Here is a 22174-nt window from a genome sequence, read left to right as displayed (position 1 = left end):
GTGTCCTGCGATTGACATGAGTGCACCATTACTCCCCGGAATCAGTATGGAATGTCGCAAGAAAAAGACGAATCCCCTCCCATCAAAGTCAAAAACCATCTCTCCGCGGGGAAGGTTCTTGCAATTCTCTTTTTTGGCTCAAATGGCTCTGAGCACTATGGGACTTAACATCTATGGTCATCAGTCCCCTAGAACTTAGAACTACTTAAACCTAACTAACCTAAGGACAGCACACAACACCCAGCCATCACGAGGCAGAGAAAATCCCTGACCCCGCCGGGAATCGAACCCGGGAACCCGGGCGTGGGAAGCGAGAACGCCACCGCACGACCACGAGATGCGGGCAATTCTCTTTTTTGTTTTAGAGAGGTTCTTCTCATCGATTTTCTACACGAACGTGGTTCTGTGAACGCTGCATACTATTGGCAAATTTTGGACCAAATAAAACGTGCATATTGTCAGAAAACGTGGGTGTTTCTAATATTAGACGTTGTGCTTCATGACAACGCTCGATCCCACGCAGCTGCCCGAACACAACAAAAAAGTTCTGGATCTGTTCTGCACCGCGCTAGAACATTCTCCCTACATTCCGAATTTATCTCCTCGCGATTTTCATTTGTTTGACTGCTAAAGGAAGCAGTCGCAGATAGATTTGACGACGATGACACTGTGGAAATGTTCGTGCGCAACTGGCTGCTGTCACAGCTTCGCTCATTTTACGAAAACCGGATGAAATAACTACCTATCCGCTGGTAAAAATGTGTTTCCCGTTCAGCGGATTATACAGAAGTATAAGTTCGGGTACATGAATTTTCCTTAAGATTAAATAAATTTATAAAAAGAAATCCGGTTTATATTTGATTCAGCCGGCCTACGTGGCCGAGCGGTTCTAGGCGCTACAGTCTGGAACCGCGCGATCACAACGGTCGCAGGTTCGAATCCTGCCTCGGGCATGGATGTGTGTGATGTCCTTAGGTTAGTTAGGTTTAAGTAGTTCTAAGTTCTAGGGGACTGATGACCACAGCAGTTTAGTCCCATAGTGCTCAAAGCCATTTGAACCACATATTTGATTCACCTTCGTAAATGCAGCTACAGCAATCAGAAAATATGTAATAAGAGAAAAGTGAAAGGTACGGAGACCGAAGAGCAAGGAAAGTAATTTGTGTACCATTGTAATTTAGGACGCTGTATTAGCAGCGCAAACAGATGGGCAGTGCGGAGACGTGCAGTATCGGACGCAACTGCTTGAATGCCGCGGCTTGGAAACTGCGATAAGACAGCGGTGCGTCTGCGCACGAACGCTCTTCCACCTTCCTGGGCCAACACTCATCCGACGCGTCTCAGTCGATCAAGTTGAGCGCAGTACTTGTGAAGTTGTCGCCTGTGGACGCCGTAACCCTTCCGGATTGCGAACTGCGCTGCAGGTATGGAAATTGCATTTCACTGATCGCCTTAAAATCGTGTGTTCACACCACATATGAGTCATAAATTGCCTACCAGATACTGGCAGACACGCATATATGTCGAGAACGACTACTTCATCGTTGCGCTATGCAATACCTGTTTGCCGGCCGCTGGTGGCCGAGCGGTTCTGGCGCTACCATGGAGATAGAATAAGGGGAGATGACGCTACAGACTTACGCTGTACGTTGTTTTGAAGCCAGTGGGTGGGGCCTGCCGCCATCTTAGATCCCCCAAAACATTAGCAGACGAGTGTTTACAATTCTTTCGTGTTCGTTATTTCTGTCGCGTGCACGCGATATTTATTTTATATAGTAAATGTTACACTGTTTTAGTGAACAACACAGCATAAGGAACGCAACTTCAATCCTTTTTCTGGTCTTAAATGCATATTCGATGCAGTAATACGACACTAAAATATGAAGCTTCTGGCCTCAGTACTGTAATTCCTTTTTGTTTATACAACGAATAACCGAGAAGAGACGTATGTGCTGTGAAAAGCGTGCTTTCATAATCCATTTCTGTTCACTTTCATTGTGTGTGTGCCGATAATTGATAAAGCCAGAACTCCAAAACAATGATTGATAGTTTACAGGCACCGATTTGTATTCGTTGCATTTTCAAATGTTCAGGTTTGCAAGAAACTTGCCTTATTTCCTTTGGTGTCCCATAAATGTATGCAGGGACGATATAAACAAGCCAGCTGTCATGTCAACAAAGTGAAAGGTTCGTTAAATTACGAAGGAAAAGAACGGAATTTAAGATTGTCAAGCTCATCGTAGTTTACACATCTACTTTGTTTTTAAATTGTACCTACCAAGTGACATTCAGTGTGGCAAATAACAACAATTTACAGGTTAACACGACAACACAGTGATTAATATAATGATCTAAGTAGCCTGGACATTGATAGGGAACTTTGCTTTAACAAATATGTAAACCTGTAAGTACTCATAATTTAACCACTGTAACATGTGTTCCACAGATTTTACTGAAGATTTAATTACCTACATGAAGTTACACTACTTTTATATTAAATTATCGCATTTTAAAACATTAGTCGACATTTCCAGGATATTTATTGCCAGGACTTTTCAGTTACTTGGGAATAACCAAACAATGAAAACCAAGTGTATTGCTCACCTCCAGAGAGTTCTTCGCATTGGACTGATAGGAAATCTAAAGTCAAATCACAGAAATAAAACCATACTGTATTACTTCACAGTGCATCAGAATTTGAAGTATATATAAGAAAATAGCGATTAAATAAGTCCACTTAGGGATGAAATGTGATTTGTTTAAACTTTAGACTACAATCAGAACGATTAGTACACCAGTAAGCGACGCAAGCCGGCATTTTTTATCAAAACACTTCACGACTACACGAAATCAAACTACCAGAAGCGAATGTTTTGGGGTAGCTAACATGGCGGATCTTGACTTGGGTCGGCTTCAAGTTGTGACGTCAAGACAACTCCTCTTATTTTTACCTCCATGGGTGCTACAGTCTGGAACCGCGCGACCGCTACGGTCGCAGGTTCGAATCCTGCCTCGGGCATGGATGTGTGTGTTGTCCTTAGGTTAGTTAGGTTTAAGTAGTTCTAAGTTCTAGGGGACTTATGACCTCAGCAGTTGAGTCCCATAGTGCTCAGAGCCATTTTTTGAATACCTGTTTATCGGCATCTAGTTAGATTCATCTGTTCCAGTATACGTTTGGTGCTCGTACATCCATTTTCCTGCAGTCGTGACATCAACTTCTGTACTTAATATTCAGTATTTGCAGCAGTTGTTTTGATTTAGCAGAACGGAGCGCTATTGAAAGTCATAGCAGCGCTGCACTAGTTCATCTGTGCGATTGTTCTTCACTCACACGAAGTGTTGAGTGCTATCGGCAAGGGATTTCAAATTTATTCCGCATTTCTAGAAATCTTTTTGACACCGTGCCTTCCAAGTGGTTGGTAATCAAATTCCATGCTCATGGAATATCAATGTGACTGGATTCGTGAGGTCACAGTTCGTAGTAATTGACGGAAAGTCATCGAGTAAAACAGAAGTGATTTCTGGTGTTTCCCAAGTTATAGGCCCTCTGCAGCTCCTTATCTATACAACACTTTAGGAGACAGTCTGAGCAGTTCTCTTACATTGTCAGCAGATGATACTGTCGTTTATCGTCTAGTAAAGCCATCAGAAGATCAAAACCAATAGCAAAACGATTTAGATAAAATTAAGATATCTGTATGGTGCGAGAATTGGCAGTTGGCCCTAAATAATGAAAAGCGCGAGGTCATCCACGTGAGTGCTATAAGTAATCTGTCAGACTTCGGTTACACGATTAATCAATCAAATATAAAGACAATAAACTAAATGCCTAGAAATCACAATACCGGCAACTTAAAGTGAAAAGAACACATAGAAAATGTTGTGGGCAAGACGAACCAAAGACTGCGTTTTATTGGCAGAACACTTAGACGATGCATTAACAGAGTACAACGAGCAAGTTCAAAGAATGCAGGCATGTTTTGCACTATCCAGAAGTAATGGAGAGAGTGTCACTGAAATGATACAGAATTTGGGGTGGAAATCGTTAAAATAAAGGCTTTTTCCGCTGTGGCGGGATCTTCTCATGAATTTCAATCACAAACATTCTCCTCCGAATGCGAAAATATTTTGTTATCGCCGATCTACATAGGGAGAAATGATCATATAATAAAATAATGGAAATCAGTGCTCGCACGGAAAGGCGCTAGCTTTTTCTGCGCGCTGTTCGAGAGAATTATTGCGAAGGTGGTTCGATGAACCCTCTGCCAGGCAATTTGTCTAGTAGCCATGTAGATATAGATATATCGCCACCCACCAGTCACCACGCTATTGACAAGCCAAGGAGCATATAATGTGTAATTAATGGTATCACTGAGCGTTCTATACTCGCATTCGGCAGAAGCGGCATTCAGATCAGCGTACGACCATTCGATTGAGATTTTTAGTAATTTCCCTAATCTATGACTACGAATGCTCTGAATATTTCCGATGAAAAGAACACTATGAAATTTCTTCTCCATCCTCGTTGTATCTGGGCCTGTCTCCAACTCTACTGACCTCGTAAGGGATGTCAACACCGAATACTCCCATCTGTTGCGTGTTCATATGAAATATCCGAACTGTTTTCTTCGACTATGATTTGCGTTACCATTTTTGTTAGTCGTCTACCAACATCTGTATACTCTTGGCGTAATTGTAAACTGTGTAAGGAAAGATACTACTTATTGCAACATATTAAGCGTCTGGCGGAGGGTTCATCGAACCACCTTAAAGCTATTTCTCTACCTTTTCAGTCTATCGAAAAGCGCGGGAAAAACGAAACTCTTAATCTGTAGTGAAAGCTCTGATTTATTTTATTATGCTGATCATTTCTCCCTCTGAGGAGAAAGTTGGTAATAGAAATTTCGTGAGAAGATCCTGCCGCGACAGTTCATATCCGTGGCACTTTCTCCCGAATTTCACGATAATACAAAACGAGCCGCCCTTCTTTGGACTGTTTCAGCGTCCTACGTCAGTCCTATCTCATGCGCCTCGCTCACCGCACAGCAATACCCAGAAGAGGTTGGACAAACGTAGTTTCAGCAGTCTCATTAGTTGACCTGTTTTATTTTCTCGTTGTTCTGCCAATAAATCGCAGTCTTTGCTTTCCCCGCAACGTTATATATGTAATCGCTCCATTTTAAGCTATTCGTAATCGTAGTCCCTAAGTGTCAATTGCCACTTTCAGCACCCTACAGATATCTTGTCTAAATCGTTTTTCAATTGATTTTCATTATCTGATGCTTCTGAAAGACGGCAAATGACGGCATTATCTGTAAACAATCTAAAGGGCTACTCAGATCTAAATCGTTTGTATAGATCAGGGACACCAGAGGACCCATAACAGTTCCTTAGGGGAACGCCAGATATTACTTCTGGTTTACTTGATGACTTTCCGTAAATTACTACGAACTGTGACGTTTCTAACAGGAAATCACGTATCCAGTCGCACACCCGATATTGTGCCCCATAGGAACGCAATTTGATTAAAAGTCACTTTTGAGGAACAGTGTCAAAAGCCTTCTGGACATCTAAAAATATGGGTTCAACTGGACATTCCCTGTCGATAGCTCATTACTTTGTGAGAACAAAGAGCTAGTTGCGTTTCACAAGAACGATATTTTCTGAATCCGTATTGCCTATTTGTTAATAAACCGTTTCCTTCGAGGTGATTGTTAATGTTCGAGCACAGCGTATGTTCCAAAATACTGCCGCAAATCGACGCTAGTGCTATGGGTCTTTAATTAAGAGGATTACTCCTATTTCCTTTCTTGGGTACTGGTATGACTTGTGCAACTTCTCAGTCTTTAAGTGCGGATCTTTCGACGAGCGAGCAGGTGTATATGATTGCTAAATATGGAGCTATTTTATCGCCATACTCTGAAAGGAACATGACTGGCAGAAAATCTGGACCGGAGGCCTTGCCTTTAATAAATGATTTAAACTGCTTCGCTATGCTCAAGACATCTACCTCTAAGTTACTCCAAGTTACTCATGTTGGCAGTTGTTCTTGATTCGAATTCTGGAATATTTACTTCGTCTTCTTTTGTGAAGGAATTTCAGAAAACCGTGTTTAGTAACTCTTTTTTAGTGGCGCTGTCATCAGTAAAATCACGATAGTTATCGCGCAATGAAGGCACTGGTTGAGTGTTTGCTGCTGGTGTACTTTGCATACGACCACAATCTCTTTGACTTTTCTGCCAGATTTCGAGACAGAGTTTCGTTGTGGTAACTACAAGCTCTCACAGTGAACTACGAGCTAAATTTCGAGCTTCTGTGTAACTACTCCTTGGGGATTTATCGTCCTTTTAAATTTGGCATGCTTCTTTTGTTTCTTCCGCAACAGCGTTCTGACCTGTTTTGTGTATCATGTGGGATCAGTGCCATCTCTTATTAACTTGTTTTGTATGCACCTCTCAATTTCCGTCGATACGGTTTCTTTGATAAATGAAATGTATTCACAGTAGCGAATACGAACATCCATCAAATGCGTAAGGGAATCGCGACAATGAAAATGTGCCGGAGCGGGAGTCGAACCCCGAATTCCCGCTTTACGCGACCGGTCGCATTAACAGCTTCGGCTATCTGTGCACGACCAATGGACAGACACAAACCTCCACAGATTGTTATTTCCGCAACACAACTTGTTCTCGTACGTGCATTATGTAATTATCGCACACGGGAGGACACTTTAATTGAGGATAGCTGCCTGGTATCGGCGGGTAAATACAACACTGCAGAACCTGTGGCGTTAAGAACGAAGCATTCTTCTTTCGGACATACATGCACGCAAGTACAGCTTGTGACGCAGGACCGACGACATGGAAGTCTGGGTCTGTGTGTGTGAAATCTTATGGGACTTAACTGGGAACTTCATCAGTCCCTAAGCTTACACACTACTTAACCTAAATTATCCTAAGGACAAACACACACACCCATGCCCGTGGGAGGACTCGAACCTCCACCAGGACCAGCCGCACAGTCCATGACTGCAGCGCCACAGACCGCTCGGCTAATCCCGCGCGGCGAAGGCTGGGTCTGGCTGTGAGACGTGCATGGATAGTATAGTGTTTCCTTACTTTAAACTACGTACGATGAGAATTTAACATTATTTTCATTGCGTAGGTAAGACCATCATATGCTGAATACACTCCTGGAAATTGAAATAAGAACACCGTGAATTCATTGTCCCAGGAAGGGGAAACTTTATTGACACATTCCTGGGGTCAGATACATCACATGATCACACTGACAGAACCACAGGCACATAGACACAGGCAACAGAGCATGCACAATGTCGGCACTAGTACAGTGTATATCCACCTTTCGCAGCAATGCACGCTGCTATTCTCCCATGGAGACGATCGTAGAGATGCTGGATGTAGTCCTGTGGAACGGCTTGCCATGCCATTTCCACCTGGCGCCTCAGTTGGACCAGCGTTCGTGCTGGAAGTGCAGACCGCGTGAGACGACGCTTCATCCAGTCCCAAACATGCTCAATGGGGGACAGATCCGGAGATCTTGCTGGCCAGGGTAGTTGACTTACACCTTCTAGAGCACGTTGGGTGGCACGGGATACATGCGGACGTGCATTGTCCTGTTGGAACAGCAAGTTCCCTTGCCGGTCTAGGAATGGTAGAACGATGGGTTCGATGACGGTTTGGATGTACCGTGCACTATTCAGTGTCCCCTCGACGATCACCAGTGGTGTACGGCCAGTGTAGGAGATCACTCCCCACACCATGATGCCGGGTGTTGGCCCTGTGTGCCTCGGTCGTATGCAGTCCTGATTGTGGCGCTCACCTGCACGGCGCCAAACACACATACGACCATCATTGGCACTAAGGCAGAAGCGACTCTCATCGCTGAAGACGACACGTCTCCATTCTTCCCCCCATTCACGCCTGTCGCGACACCACCGGAGGCGGGCTGCACGATGTTGAGGTGTGAGCGGAAGACGGCCTAACGGTGTGCGGGACCGTAGCCCAGCTTCATGGAGACGGTTGCGAATGGTCCTCGCCGATACCCCAGGAGCAACAGTATCCCTAATTTGCTGGGAAGTGGCGGTGCGGTCCCCTACGGCACTGCGTAGGATCCTACGGTCTTGGCGTGCATCCGTGCGTCGCTGCGGTCCGGTCCCAGGTCGACGGGCACGTGCACCTTCCGCCGACCACTGGCGACAACATCGATGTACTGTGGAGACCTCACGCCCCACGTGTTGAGCAATTCGGCGGTACGTCCACCTGGCCTCCCGCATGCCCACTATACGCCCTCGCTCAAAGTCCGTCAACTGCACATACGGTTCACGTCCACGCTGTCGCGGCATGCTACCAGTGTTAAAGACTGCGATGGAGCTCCGTATGCCACGGCAAACTGGCTGACACTGACGGCGGCGGTGCACAAATGCTGCGCAGCTGGCGCCATTCGACGGCCAACACCGCGGTTCCTGGTGTGTCCGCTGTGCCGTGCGTGTGATCATTGCTTGTACCACCCTCTCGCAGTGTCCGGAGCAAGTATGGTGGGTCTGACACACCGGTGTCAATGTGTTCTTTTTTCCATTTCCAGGAGTGTAGTTTGTTCCAATGGTTCCAATGGCTCTAAGCACTATGGGACTGAACATCTGAAGTCATCAGTCCCCTAGACTTAGAACTACTTAAACCTAACTAACCTAAGGACATCACACACATCCATGCCCGAGCAGGATTCGAACCTGCGACCGTAGCAGCAGTGAGGTTCCGGACTGAAGCGCCTAGAACCACTCGGCCACAGAGGCCGGCAATACTTTGTAGGAGGCCAAATAAATGTTTGATTTTATTTTAGATGAGCGCCAGGCTCCCTACAAGTTTATAATTTCACGAAATAAAGTCCAGACCACAATTCACATATCGGCCCCAAATGGTATCGCTGAAAATATCTGACCTCTTGCAAACATGAATTACTGAAATGCTCAAACTCATATTAAATAAGGACTTGATTTCGTAGCCTCTGCTATGAAGGAAAATTGCAAAATAACATAATATTTAAATCTACCGCGTAATGGCGGCCAATTGTTAGTCAGCGATAACGGCTTTTGGTCGACGTAGCAGCTGAAAAATACTAATTAATCTCTGTCGTCAATTGAAACACTAAGATGAGGTGCTTGCATTATCTTGAAATAATAACATGAGCTATTTTTATACATGTATTTTAAGCAATAATTTATGTACACACCTTAACATCGTCTAGAAGATAAAACAATAATAACATCTGCAGGCGTTAAGCGCTACACACAATCTCAATATAACAAAGGAAGCAGAAGATCGTTTTGTTTTGTTCATCTTATATATAGTTACACAAAGATATAAATATTTTATTTCAATATACTTTTTACTGCGATATTAATTCTCAGCGACAAGGTCTTTTTCTCATCAGAGTATTTACGTTACAGTTTTTTTGTGAATATTAATCGTACATTTCTTCACAAATGTCTCTCAAGTCTTGTTTTATTTTATTCGCGTTTTTTATATGCACTGCACGCGCACTGTCCGTAAAAATCGCCTAAGGGGCACTTCAATAGCTAAACCAGTTAAGTCGATCCCCGTCGTCAAACAGAAAATCCGGGTTCGAGATACGGTCCGGCACAGATCTTCACTGTCGTCATTGCCTCACAGCTGGTGGCTGTTCGTATTCGCAACTGCGAATACGTTTCATGTATTTCGTAACGGCTGTAGCCGCCGCAGCTCTTCTTAACCACACAGGCATTGTAATATCCTATTTCTTTGAATCTGAACCACATTTGGTCTACAATTACACAGTCAAATTGGAAGGAATAGAGACTGCTTCCTAGGCCTGTTTCACAAGTATGCGGCTCTATTCGTTTCGGTAACGCCGACAAGACTGAAACCGTGCTGCGGTTTCTATTCGGTACCTAATACAAACAGTAGGCATCGAATACTCCCTCGTCACGTACAGGTTTCATCATGTTTTTATACGGTGGGAACTCATGTACATAGAACAGACAGCAATCGAGGCGGACACTCGATTCGGGTTATTTTAAACCCGATAGCGAGTAGATTATCTCTTATCATTAATTTTTGAAAGTTGTCGCAGTTTTCCTGATAAAATGAGCGGTTATCAGGCGCTGATTGGTCTCGGCTGGTATCAGCAGTACAAGCTAAACTAGTGCTGTGAGACAAAACTTGTGAAAACCGCAAGGATAAATTTAAGGCGCAGGAAGCATGGAAAGACACTTGTGTTAAAAAATTTCAACGACATTCATGAATTTGATGTCACAAAAAAGAAAGATTTGGATAAGCACCGAAAAATTCATTTTTGTCGAATAAGAGACATAGTACATCAGGACAATTGGTGAACTCCCCGCGATTTTGAGGAAATTTAAAGGGAAATGATTTTGAAAATGAAGAAAATAAGCAATGAAATTTATTTAAAATAGATAATTTATAATGCAGTATACGGTTGATTGCATTCGCTCACAAATGTATCTTGGGCTTGAAGACGATCCTTTAGCTTCACGTGTAATTCGTCAAATGATTCCGTTGATGTCCTGAAGAAATTTAAAAAATTGTCTTCGTGCTCTTGTAGCTTCGGGAAAATGGTGTGAATACTCGAAATTCCTGCCGTAAAGTGATGAGAGGGTGCTACCAGTAAATTCTAGTATTCCTCTGTCGTTTGTTAATTTCTCTATTGAGGAACAACTTGGAACAACTCTGCTTCCCTCCAGGATCACTACTGAACCCATGTACGAAAGGAACAGAACAAATTTTGAACCGTGTGAGAACAGTGTATGTGTGAAAGGATTTCATTCGTTTTCCTTGCAACAGAAAACTAACCAAACCGAATGGAACTGCATACGTGTGAAGTAAGTCTTAGAAAGGTGTCAAGCGAATTTCTTACTTCCGTTTTTAAATAGAATTATTTTGTTTTAATTTTTGGTGGATTTTCATGTTACTGTATTCAGTTTAGCTACAACAACCTTGTAGTCACTAACACCTGTATCTGTCAAGAGGCTCCCTATTTACTCAGGATTATTTGTTGCTAAGGGCTCAAGTATGTTTTCGCAGCCGTTTACACATCTGATGGGCTCCTGAACTAACTGTTCAAAATAATTTTCTGAGAACGCTTTCAGTAAGATTTTATGCCTAACGCCGGCTTCAAATATGTATTTTCACCAACGTGTCGAGGGTAGATTGATGCCACCACCAAGAACAATTGTATGAGTGGGGTATCTATTTGAAATGACTGAAGTTTTCTTTGAACTGTTCAGCAACTATCGTCTATACTAAGGGGTCGCTAAATGGAACTAGTTATTAAGCTATTCTGGTTGTCTTATCATGATTTGAGCTTCAGAGCTTACTAATAGCTCTTGGGGCACTTGTTCTTTCCAAACACAACTAAACTAGACAGTTTTCAATCATTTTTCTTTTTTTAGTCTCAGTCTTCTAACTGGTTTTATGCGGCCCACCACGAATTCCTCTCCTGTGCCAACCTTTTCATCTCAGAGTAGCACTTGCAACCTACGTCCTCAATTATTTGCTTGATATACCCCAGTCTGTCATCCTCTACAGTTTTTACCCTCTACAGCTCCCTCTAGTATCATGGGGCTTATTCCCTGAGGTTTTAATAGATGCCCTATTATCCTGTCCCTTTCTCTTGTCAGTGTTTTCCGTATATTGCTTTCCTCGCTGGTTCTGTGGAGAACCTCTTCATCACTTGCCTTATCATTCCATCTGATTTTCAACATACTTCTGCAGCATAATACCTCAAATGCTTCTATCCCATTCCGTTCCTGTTTTCGGACAGTCCATGTCTCACGGCCATAGAACGTTCTTCCTCAAATTAAGACCTATGTTGGGTATTAGTAGACTTCTTTTGGTCAGGTATGCCCTTTTGGCCAGTGGTAGTCTGTTATTTGCTTGATATACCCATATATATATATATATATATATATATATATATGCTCCGTCCATCATGGCTTATCTGGTGCCTAGGTAGCAGAATTACTTAATTTTATCTACTTCATCATAAGTTTATCGCTGTTCTCATTTCTGCTGTTTCTCATTACCTTCCCTTTTCTTAGGGTTACTATCAACCCACATTTTGTACTCATTATACTGTTCATTCCAGTCAATAGGTCGTATAATTCTTCACTTTCACTGAGGATAGCAATGTCATCAGCGAATCTTAACATTGATATCCATTCATCTTTAATTTTAATCCCACTCTTGAAGCTTTCTTTTATTTCCGGCACTACTTATTCAACGTATAGATTTAACAGCAGGGGCGGAAGATTACATAGCTCTCTTGCACGGTTTTTTAATCCGTTCTTGGTCTTCCAGTCTTACTGTTCCCTCTTGGTTTTTGTACATACTGTGTATTAGCCGTCTTTCCTTATACCTTACCCTGTTTATCTCGGGATGTTTTGCATCCTTGTCACATCGTCGAAAGCTTTTTCGTGGTTGACAAATCTTATGAAAGTGTCTTAATTTTTCTTCAGTCTTGCTTCCACTATCGATCGCAACGTCAGAACTGCCTCTCTAGTGCCTTTCCCTTTCCTAAAGCCAAACTGATAGTCAGCCAACGGATCCTCAGTTTTCTTTTCCATTCTTCTGTACAGCACCAACACCGATTGTTGCTAGGTCTACTTTCCTGTGTTTGTTCTCCACCTAATCGACTGACGCCCATTATGTAGTTACCAGAGATCATCTAATCTAAAAGACGGCCAGTCCCTCCACACAGTCCCCGCTACCCGTGTAGCCATTAAGCGGAACCCGCCCTAGTCGAGGAATCTGCAGCCTACGCGGTCGCAGAACTGTCTGAGCTTCTGATTCAGATCCTCCACTCGACTTTGTGCCAAAGAAACACCCGAAAAAACTTCACGGCACGAACCAGATAATGTGCTATCACCATTCGTGACTTCTGTTGTTTCGGATTCGGCGATCGTTCATAATCATTTATTTCACTTCTTCGATGATTTCGTCGGTTGTTGATGTGCGGGAGCGTCTAGGACGTTCGTCGTCTTCAAGTTCTTCACGATCTAATTCGAAACGGTAACTCCACCGCAAACTAAGGTTTACCCATACCCGGGGAAAGGAAGAAATGTTGTGCAGTCAGGTGTTTTTCTTTCGAGGAAATGATTTAAAAGTCGATATTACGCAGGTTCCTCACAGACTCGGAAATGGAACTTTTTTGTGGCTACTCACAAGTCGCCATTCGTCTTCCAAAATTTTAAAAATACGCCATACCCCCAGGTCTAGCCAGTTATGGCCGTGTGTTCGTCAGAAGGACGCCAATTGAAGGCCTGTAACTAACTTGTCTGAGTGCTAGACACACTGGACCTTGAGCTGGGGTTACCGGTCCGGGGTGCGATTATGTATAACAGCAAATGCACTATCGTGATTATCCCACGTATCCTGACTGCAAAATAATACCTCAGTTTAGTGTGCTACCAATCCAGGGGTCCTATTCTAACAGGATAACGCTCGCCCACATTTTTTTTGTCATCAGTCTACTGACTGGTTTGGTGCGGCCCGCCACGAATTCCTTTCCTGTGCTAACCTCTTCATCTCAGAGTAGCACTTGCAACCTACGTCCTCAATTATTTGCTTGACGTATTCCAATCTCTGTCTTCCTCTACAGTTTTTGCCCTCTACAGCTCCCTCTAGTACCATGGAAGTCATTCCCTCATGTCTTAGCAGATGTCCTATCATCCTGTCCCTTCTCCTTATCAGTGTTTTCCACATATTCCTTTCCTCTCCGATTCTGCGTAGAACCTCCTCATTCCTTACCTTATCAGTCCACCTAATTTTCAACATTCGTCTATAGCACCACATCTCAAATGCTTCGATTCTCTTCTGTTCCGGTTTTCCCACAGTCCATGTTTCACTACTATACCAGACGTACATCCTTAGAAATTTCTTCCTCAAATTAAAGCCGGTATTTGATATTAGTAGACTTCTCTTGGCCAGAAATGCCTTTTTTGCCATAGCGAGTCTGCTTTTGATGTCCTCCTTGCTCCGTTCGTCATTGGTTATTTTACTGCCTAGGTAGCAGAATTCCTTAACTTCATTGACTTCGTGACCATCAATCCTGATGTTAAGTTTCTCGCTGTTCTCATTTCTACTACTTCTCATTACCTTCGCCTTTCTCCGATTTACTCTCAAACCATACTGTGTACTCATTAGACTGTTCATTCCGTTCAGCAGATCATTTAATTCTTCTTCACTTTCAATCAGGATAGCAATGTCATCAGCGAATCGTATCATTGATATCCTTTCACCTTGTATTTTAATTCCACTCCTGAACCTTTCTTTTATTTCCATCATTGCTTCCTCGATGTACAGATTGAAGAGTAGGGGCGAAAGGCTGCCGCCTTGTCTTACACCCTTCTTAATACGAGCACTTCGTTCTTGATCGTCCACTCTTATTATTCCCTCTTGGTTGTTGTACATATTGTATATGACCCGTCTCTCCCTATAGCTTACCCCTACTTTTTTCAGAATCTCGAACAGCTTGCACCATTTTATATTGTCGAACGCTTTTTCCAGGTCGACAAATCCTATGAATGTGTCTTGATTTTTCTTTAGCCTTGCTTCCATTATTAGCCGTAACGTCAGAATTGCCTCTCTCGTCCCTTTACTTTTCCTAAAGCCAAACTGATCGTCACCTAGCGCATTCTCAATTTTCTTTTCCATTCTTCTGTATATTATTCTTGTAAGCAGCTTCGATGCATGAGCTGTTAAGCTGATTGTGCGATAATTCTCGCACTTGTCAGCTCTTGCCGTCTTCGGAATTGTGTGGATGATGCTTTTCCGAAAGGCTGGTGGCATATCGCCAGACTCATATATTCTACACACCAACGTGAATAGTCGTTTTGTTTCCACTTCCCAATGATTTTAGAAATTCTGATGGAATACTACTGTTGTAACTCAAGATGCTCTACAGAGTGTCGACATATTGCCTCGACCTGATCGATCACCAGATCTGTCTCCAATCGAGCACGGATGGGACGTCATAGGATGACAGCTCCTGCGTCATCCACAACGAACATTATCCGTTCTTGTATTGACCTATCATCTGCTACATGCATGGAACAACATTCCAAGAAACGACATCCGGCACCTTTACAACACAATACACGCATGTTACACACGATATTAATGTACTAACGTTTCACATTTTTAATTGCTTAAACTGGGCTTACATTAATTTGCGATCTTGCGAGGTGAATCATTCAAATATGTTACCTATTCCTGAAATTTCATTACTCTACATTTATTAATTTTTGGTGTTGCGGTTTTTCCGTCAGTGAATTAATTTTACGATTATTAATTGAACTGTTTAAATACTTTCATATTTTATAATTAATCGATTAACATTGCGAGGAATAATATAAAACGAAAAAAGCAATTATGTCAGCAGAGGAAATCGAACCTGAGTCAACAAATTGTCCATCCGTGCGCTTAACCAGTGGGTTACGGAGCTGAGATATATACCTCTGCTCGAAAATCCTTTAAGAATATAAGCGCTATTGGTGAATTTGAACGTCCGTTCTGATGACCCTCTCACAGCTGCGTACGGATTACCTCGATATATCGGCGAATAAAAAAGGTTTTCAGTATTTATGATAAAAAAATGGTTCAAATGGCTCTGAGCACTATGGGACTTAACATCTATGGTCATCAGTCCCCTAAAACTTAGAACTACTTAAACCTAACTAACCTAAGGACATCACACAACGCCCGCATCTCGTGGTCGTGCGGTAGCGTTCTCGCTTCCCACGCCCGGGTTCCCGGGTTCGATTCCCGGCGGGGTCAGGGATTTTCTCTGCCTCGTGATGGCTGGGTGTTGTGTGCTGTCCTTAGGTTAGTTAGGTTTAAGTAGTTCTAAGTTCTAGGGGACTTATGACCACAGCAGTTGAGTCCCATAGTGCTCAGAGCCATTTGAACCATTTGAACATCACACAACACCCAGCCATCACGAGGCAGAGAAAATCCCTGACCCCGCCGAGAATCGAACCCGGGAACCCGGGCGTGGTAAGCGACAACGCTACCGCACGACCACGATCTACGGACATTTATGATAAAAGATACACTGATCAGCCAGAACATTACGACCACCTCTCTGATAGTCAGCACGTCTATTTTTCGCAAGAATAACAGCAGCGACGCGTCGTGGCATGGAAGCAATGAGGCCATGTTAGGTTGCTGGGGGGAGTTGGCACCACATCTATACACACTAGTCACCTAAATGCCGTAAATTCTGCGGAATGGGCGACAAGGTCTGACGCCATGCTGAATAACATCCCAGAAGTGTTCAACGGGGTTCACATTTGGGGAGTTGAGGGGGCAGCACATCAATTGGAACTCACCACTGTTCCTCGAATCACTCCATCACGCTCCTGGCCTTGTGACTTGGTGTATTATCTTGTTGAAAAATGCTACTGCCGCCGGGAGACATGAGTGTCATGAAGGGGTGTACATGGTCTGCAACCAGTGTAAGATCCACCCTGGCCACCATGGTGTTCAAAATGGTTCAAGTGGCTCTGAGCACTATGGAACTTAATACCTGAGGTCATCAGTCCCCTAGACTTAGAACTACTTAAATCTAGCTAACCTAAGGACATCACACACATCCATGCTCGAGGCAGGATTCGAACCTGCGACCGTAGCAGCAGCGCGGTTCCGGACTGAAGCCATTAGATTCGTCATGGTGTCTTGCACGAACTCTACTGGACCTATGAATGCCCACGTTAATGTTCCTCAGAGCACAGTGGAGTCGCTGCCAGCTTGTCTCCGTCCCGCAGTACAGGTGCCAAGGAGCTGTTCCCCTGGAACCCCATTGACATGATGAAGGCAACGGGACTCATAAGATCAAGTAAAACTCCGCCCTGCATCAACATCTAGTGTCAATGGTAACGTCCCCATTTCAGCCAAGGTTGCTGATATCGTGGTGTTAACATTGGCACACGCGTGTGTCATCGGCTGCGGAGGCCGATCGTTAGGAGTGTTCGGCGCACTGTGTGTTCAGACACATTTATACTCTGCTCAGCATTAACGTCAGATGTTAGTTCCGCCACAGTTCGCCGCCTGTCCTGCTTTAACAGTCTGCTCAGCCTACAACGTCCGGTATCTGTAATGAGGAGTGGCCACCCGATCTCTCGACGTCTGGACATGGTTCACCTCAGTTTCGCCATGTGTTGAAGACACTCACCACAGCACTCCCCGAACACCCGAACAGTCGCGGAGTTTCCGAAATGCTCGTGCCGGGCTTCCGGGCGATCACAACCTGCCCTTGGTCGAAGTCAGATAGACCACCTGCCTTCCCCATTCTACACACGCACGCTCACTAATACTACATCCATCTTTCGTCTGCATTACTAGCAATCATTCCTCTCCAGGTGACGGTGCTATCGAATGACAGGTTTATATCGATAATAGGTCGGTGGGCATAATGGTCTGGCTGATCAATGTACATGTCTGTACCTCTGCAAACTCTTTAAAATTTTGTGTATCGCTTTACTTTGGTGTAGCACAGTTACCATGATGAATAATGAAAAGAAATTCTTTCTTTTATCAAGCAAAGATATCAAATCTTAAGACAATCAAAAATCTAATCTTTTCATGAATACTTTCCTTAAAATTGGACTGTAGGAATTTCTTAGTGGCTGGAACGCCGTCTCTCAGCACGGGTAGCAGAATTAGGCGAGCAGTACAGCGACAACAAAGCCGCTCTCAGCGTGGAATATAGAGAGCACGTCTGTAGCAGCGAAAGTGTCAAATTTTATAATTAATAGTTTACCATTGAGTGGAATAAAATAGAATAAAAAAAGTGTGTAGCGGTGGGATTTGAACTCAAGCCAACGAATTAGGAGCTTGTATGCTAAACAACTTTTTTCCAGGATTTCCTTACGAGAACCAGTGAATTTTTTCTTTTTTTATGAAGCTCGAGAGGGTGTTGGGGGGCGAAGAAGACAGGGGTCGCCTTCCGAGGCCTGGCCACAGTGACTTATTGCCACCATCTCAGAGCCAAGAAAGAGAAGGGGTCTTACAGGATCAGTAGAGATTTGTTTGAACAAGTTTATTATTTGTAAGTACTTTTTTCTTTTTTTCTTAATTTGTTATTTATTTACCTTTTTTTTGTAATCGGGTCCTACTACCGCCACCAGAAGCTTCCGAGCCCGCTTTGCGCAAATTAATGGAGAGGGAACTGTATCTAAACCGTTTTCTCAATCATGCTGAATCGTCTTCGAGTGCGTCGTCTAGTACTCTGAACACCCCAATGGGCAGAAGGATCGTCGAATAAGTCCCCTAAATAATTCGATAGTCATGTCCGATACAATACGAGGTGAATTCAAGTTCTAAGGCCTCCGGTTTTTTTTTTTTCTCCGGCCTGGAAAGAGATAGAAACATGCGCATTGTTTTAAAATGAGGCCGCGTTCATTATCACTACGTCCCAGAGATGGCAGCACCGTACGGCAGGTGGAATTTTACCGCCAGCGGCGAGAATGAGAACCGTTTTAAATACTTAAAATGGCGACGTTTTCCTTACTTGAACAGCGTGCAATCATTCGTTTTCTGAATTTGCGTGGTGTGAAACCAATTGAAATTCATCGACAGTTGGAGGAGACATGTGGTGATGGAGTTATGGATGCGTCGAAAGTGCGTCAGTTTAATGAAGGCAGAACATTGTGTGACAACAAACCGAAACAACCTCGGGCTCGCACAAGCCGGTCTGACGACATGATCGAGAAAGTGGAGAGAATTGTTTTGGGGGATCGCCGAATGACTGTTGAACAGATCGCCTCCAGAGTTGGCATTTCTGTGGGTTCTGTGCACACAATCCTGCATGACGACCTGAAAATGCGAAAAGTGTCATCCAGGTGGGTGCCACGAATGCTGACGGATGACCACACGGTTGCACGTGTGGCATGTTGCCAAGCAATGTTGACGCGCAACGACAGCATGAATGGGACTTTCTTTTCGTCGGTTGTTACAATGGATGAGACGTGGATGCCATTTTTCTATCCAGAAACAAAGCGCCAGTCAGCTCAATGGAAGCACACAGATTCACCGCCACCAAAAAAATTTCGGGTAACTGCCAGTGCTGAAAAAATGATGGTGTCCATGTTCTGGGACAGCGAGAGCGTAATCCTTACCCATTGCGTTCCAAAGGGCACTACAGTAACAGGTGCATCCTACGAAAATGTTTTGAAGAACAAATTCCTTCCTGCACTGCAACAAAAACGTCCGGGAAGGGCTGTGCGTGTGCTGTTTCACCAAGACAACACACCCGCACATCGAGCTAACGTTACGCAACAGTTTCTTCGTGATAACTTTGAAGTGATTCCTCATGCTCCCTACTCACCTGACCTGGCTCCAAGTGATTTTTGGCTTTTTCCAACAATGAAAGACACTGTCCGTGGCCGCACATTCACCAGCCGTGCTGCTATTGCCTCAGCGATTTTCCTGTGGTCAAAACAGACTCCTAAAGAAGCCTTCGCCGCTGCCATGGAATCATGGCGTCAGCGTTGTGAAAAATGTGTACGTCTGCAGGGCGATTACGTCGAAAAGTAACGCCAGTTTCATCGATTTCGGGGGGTGAGTAGTTAATTAGAAAAAAAATCGGAAGCCTTGGAACTTGAATGCACCTCTTACATGGCAGCAGAACGCCTCATGGCTCATCATGTGGAACCACAAGTCGAGAGCGTATTCAGGCACAGCTTGCAACATGTAGTACAGCACCATGACATTCGCCAGTTGACGGCGTTCGTTCTGGCGGTGGAAAAGTAAACATTATCTGGGCGTAGGAGTTAGTCGGCGTAATAGACTGGCTTCGTCGCAACAGGAGCACCAGCATACATTGTATAAGACCCCAGCAGCTGCCCGTTGCCGCACATGTCAAGCAGTGTGCGTCTGAATCGACGACTGCGCAGTGCGGGCACAAAGGGTCGTCTGTAGCATGGATGGAATGGAATGGAATGGAAGCGCTGGCGTGTGGCTAATCTGCCGTTCACCACCACGTGCCTCAAGGAACGAGTGTACGTGGGCAGGTATGGGATGTGGATGGCACGACACACCCCGGTCCAACGGACCGTCAGGTGGTGCTGTTCAACGTTGTTGAGGGGTTGTCGAACTCTGTAGTGAGCCGTATGGCTCGGCCAGCGATATTCCCGCCGCTGATATGGCTCATCTTTCCGGTGGTGTGCGCACCGCGCTCGGTGGCGCCATATACCGGGTCGATCGGTGAGAGGGGGGGGGGGGGGGGGGGGGTAAGCTCTAGCAAGTAGCGAGTTTACTTTGGGGACGCCTAGCAGTACCGTCGTTTGGGAAGTCTGGCGGACAGCACAGGCGCCGTGCGAGACAGCAGGAACAGCGCATCTAAAAGGGGCTGTTTACCCGGGTGACGGCGCCGTAGCAAATTTTTTTTTGTGGTTTTAGGGCGCACAACTTCAACGGTCATTAGCGCCCAATCGCCGGCGTGGAAGCAGTCACGTTACTGGGAAGCCGTTGGTGTATTTCGCTTCCTGCATGTCTCCTGGCACCGGGATCTCCGGCGGCTGGCTTCGTCTAAAAAGCAAGAGGGTAGGGGCCTTGCTTGTGCTGTAAATTGTGGCTGGGAACTACTAGGTTCAGCGCTATTGACTTCATTTTCTTGGCCGACTGTTGCCACTCCTACTGAGTCTGTCCTCGAATCTCTTAATTTCAACTTGCTTAGTACGCAAGGTTCTAGTGAGAGCTGTATGTGATGTGATGATTAACATTTACTAGGGCGTGGAGTGCTGATGCATTCTGTAGATTGCTACTACCAGTGTTAACCGCCATTGAAAACAGCTTGGCTGGTCCTTGTTTAAGTGCCACCTGGTTATTGTACTTTTACTAATACCACACGACAGAGTTAAGCTGGCCAATTGCTATAGATATACGTTGATAAAATTTTCTCTGGATATATCTTGCTGCGAATTGCAGTAGTATTACTGTTACGTTTCTATCTGAAGCGACAGTGTGACAGAGACAAGTGTCTAATTCTAAAAAGTTTCATAAATTCTTACAAGTTACTGAGAGGCCAGTTGCGCCTTACGCACATAAGATAATACATTTCTACTGCTTAGCTGATGTTCATTAATAGGTTGATTAATTCTACAGCTGATGTGATGTAATGAATTATTGTATTTAGAGTTACTTAAGGCAGATGTCAGTCTGTTGTAGATACCCACTAGTTCTGGGATTTTTCGTGCCTATTCGTGACCGTTGCTGCTCCCGTTAGGGTGTCCATGCCGAGCTTGTATTGAAAACAGCTGAGTGGGCGGGCATCGGCTTCTGGGCGTAGGTTGTTGAAGCCCACGAGGTTGCTTGGTCACATGGAATTTCATACTTTATATCCTACATTTTAGGGTGCCTGCCATTTAAGTAACCTGGTTGTGTGCTATGGTATCTGATTTGTTGTTACCTGTACTCTGAATTTCTTTGGTAATACCAATCACTGCAGTAACGAAAGACTACATTTCCTCGTTAAATTTTGGTAGATTGTTCTTCAGGTTGATCGCAGTTTTTGAGTAAATAATTTTTAACTAATTTCACTAAATGTGTAGTAGGCCATAAGTGCCATGGTTTACGAATGTTTAAATTTTAAAGTAACTTGCTCTCACCTAAATGGTAATTTTAAAGATGTGTTGATGGTTTTATTTGTTATTTGTCTCGTTTAAATGTGCCAAATAAATGTTCAGTGCAACTGTAGATGGTGATTGGCTGATGTGTCACTTGGTCTAGTCCTACCACCCCACAGCCTACTGGGCTGAGCTTGCGTCGTTGTGTAAAAGTTGAATTCCATGCCGTGCTGACTCATCAGGTAGACGTGGTAATAGTCTCTCGTGCTCGGCACTTGTCCTCGATCACGTGGCTCACTTCGACCAGGAAATCTTGGGTATGGGCGAGAGACAGAACTATGTGTCCCACGGCGACCGGCGTTCGAAGATCTCAGAGTGCGACAATCTGAAGCAGCGTCCTCATCAAGCTGGTGCTGGCCGCAGTCCACGCGAGTCGGTCCTACGTAGATTTGACGCCCGTGCGCGATTGTGGACATGAGTCAATCTCAGGCCTCCTGACAGTGGAGGCCCCATTGAAGTAATGTAGCGGACTTT

General features: G+C 44.3%; 1 protein-coding gene across 2 annotated transcripts in view; it reads left to right on the top strand.

Annotated features, from left to right (window-relative positions):
• The first annotated feature begins 1300 nt into the window (after nt 1-1300).
• The window catches only part of LOC124621421 (regucalcin-like), a 61703-nt gene continuing 40829 nt past the window's right edge, over nt 1301-22174 (top strand). For both annotated transcript variants that reach the window (XM_047147140.1, XM_047147139.1), the window contains exon 1: nt 1301-1424. The gene's annotated coding sequence lies outside the window, so the exon portion shown is untranslated. The remainder of the gene's footprint in view (nt 1425-22174) is intronic.

The sequence above is a fragment of the Schistocerca americana genome, chromosome 1 (genome assembly GCF_021461395.2).
Source record: "Schistocerca americana isolate TAMUIC-IGC-003095 chromosome 1, iqSchAmer2.1, whole genome shotgun sequence".
Lineage (NCBI taxonomy): Eukaryota > Metazoa > Arthropoda > Insecta > Orthoptera > Acrididae > Schistocerca > Schistocerca americana.
Note: the sequence above shows the minus strand (reverse complement) of the source record. Positions and strands in the feature narration are given on the sequence as shown.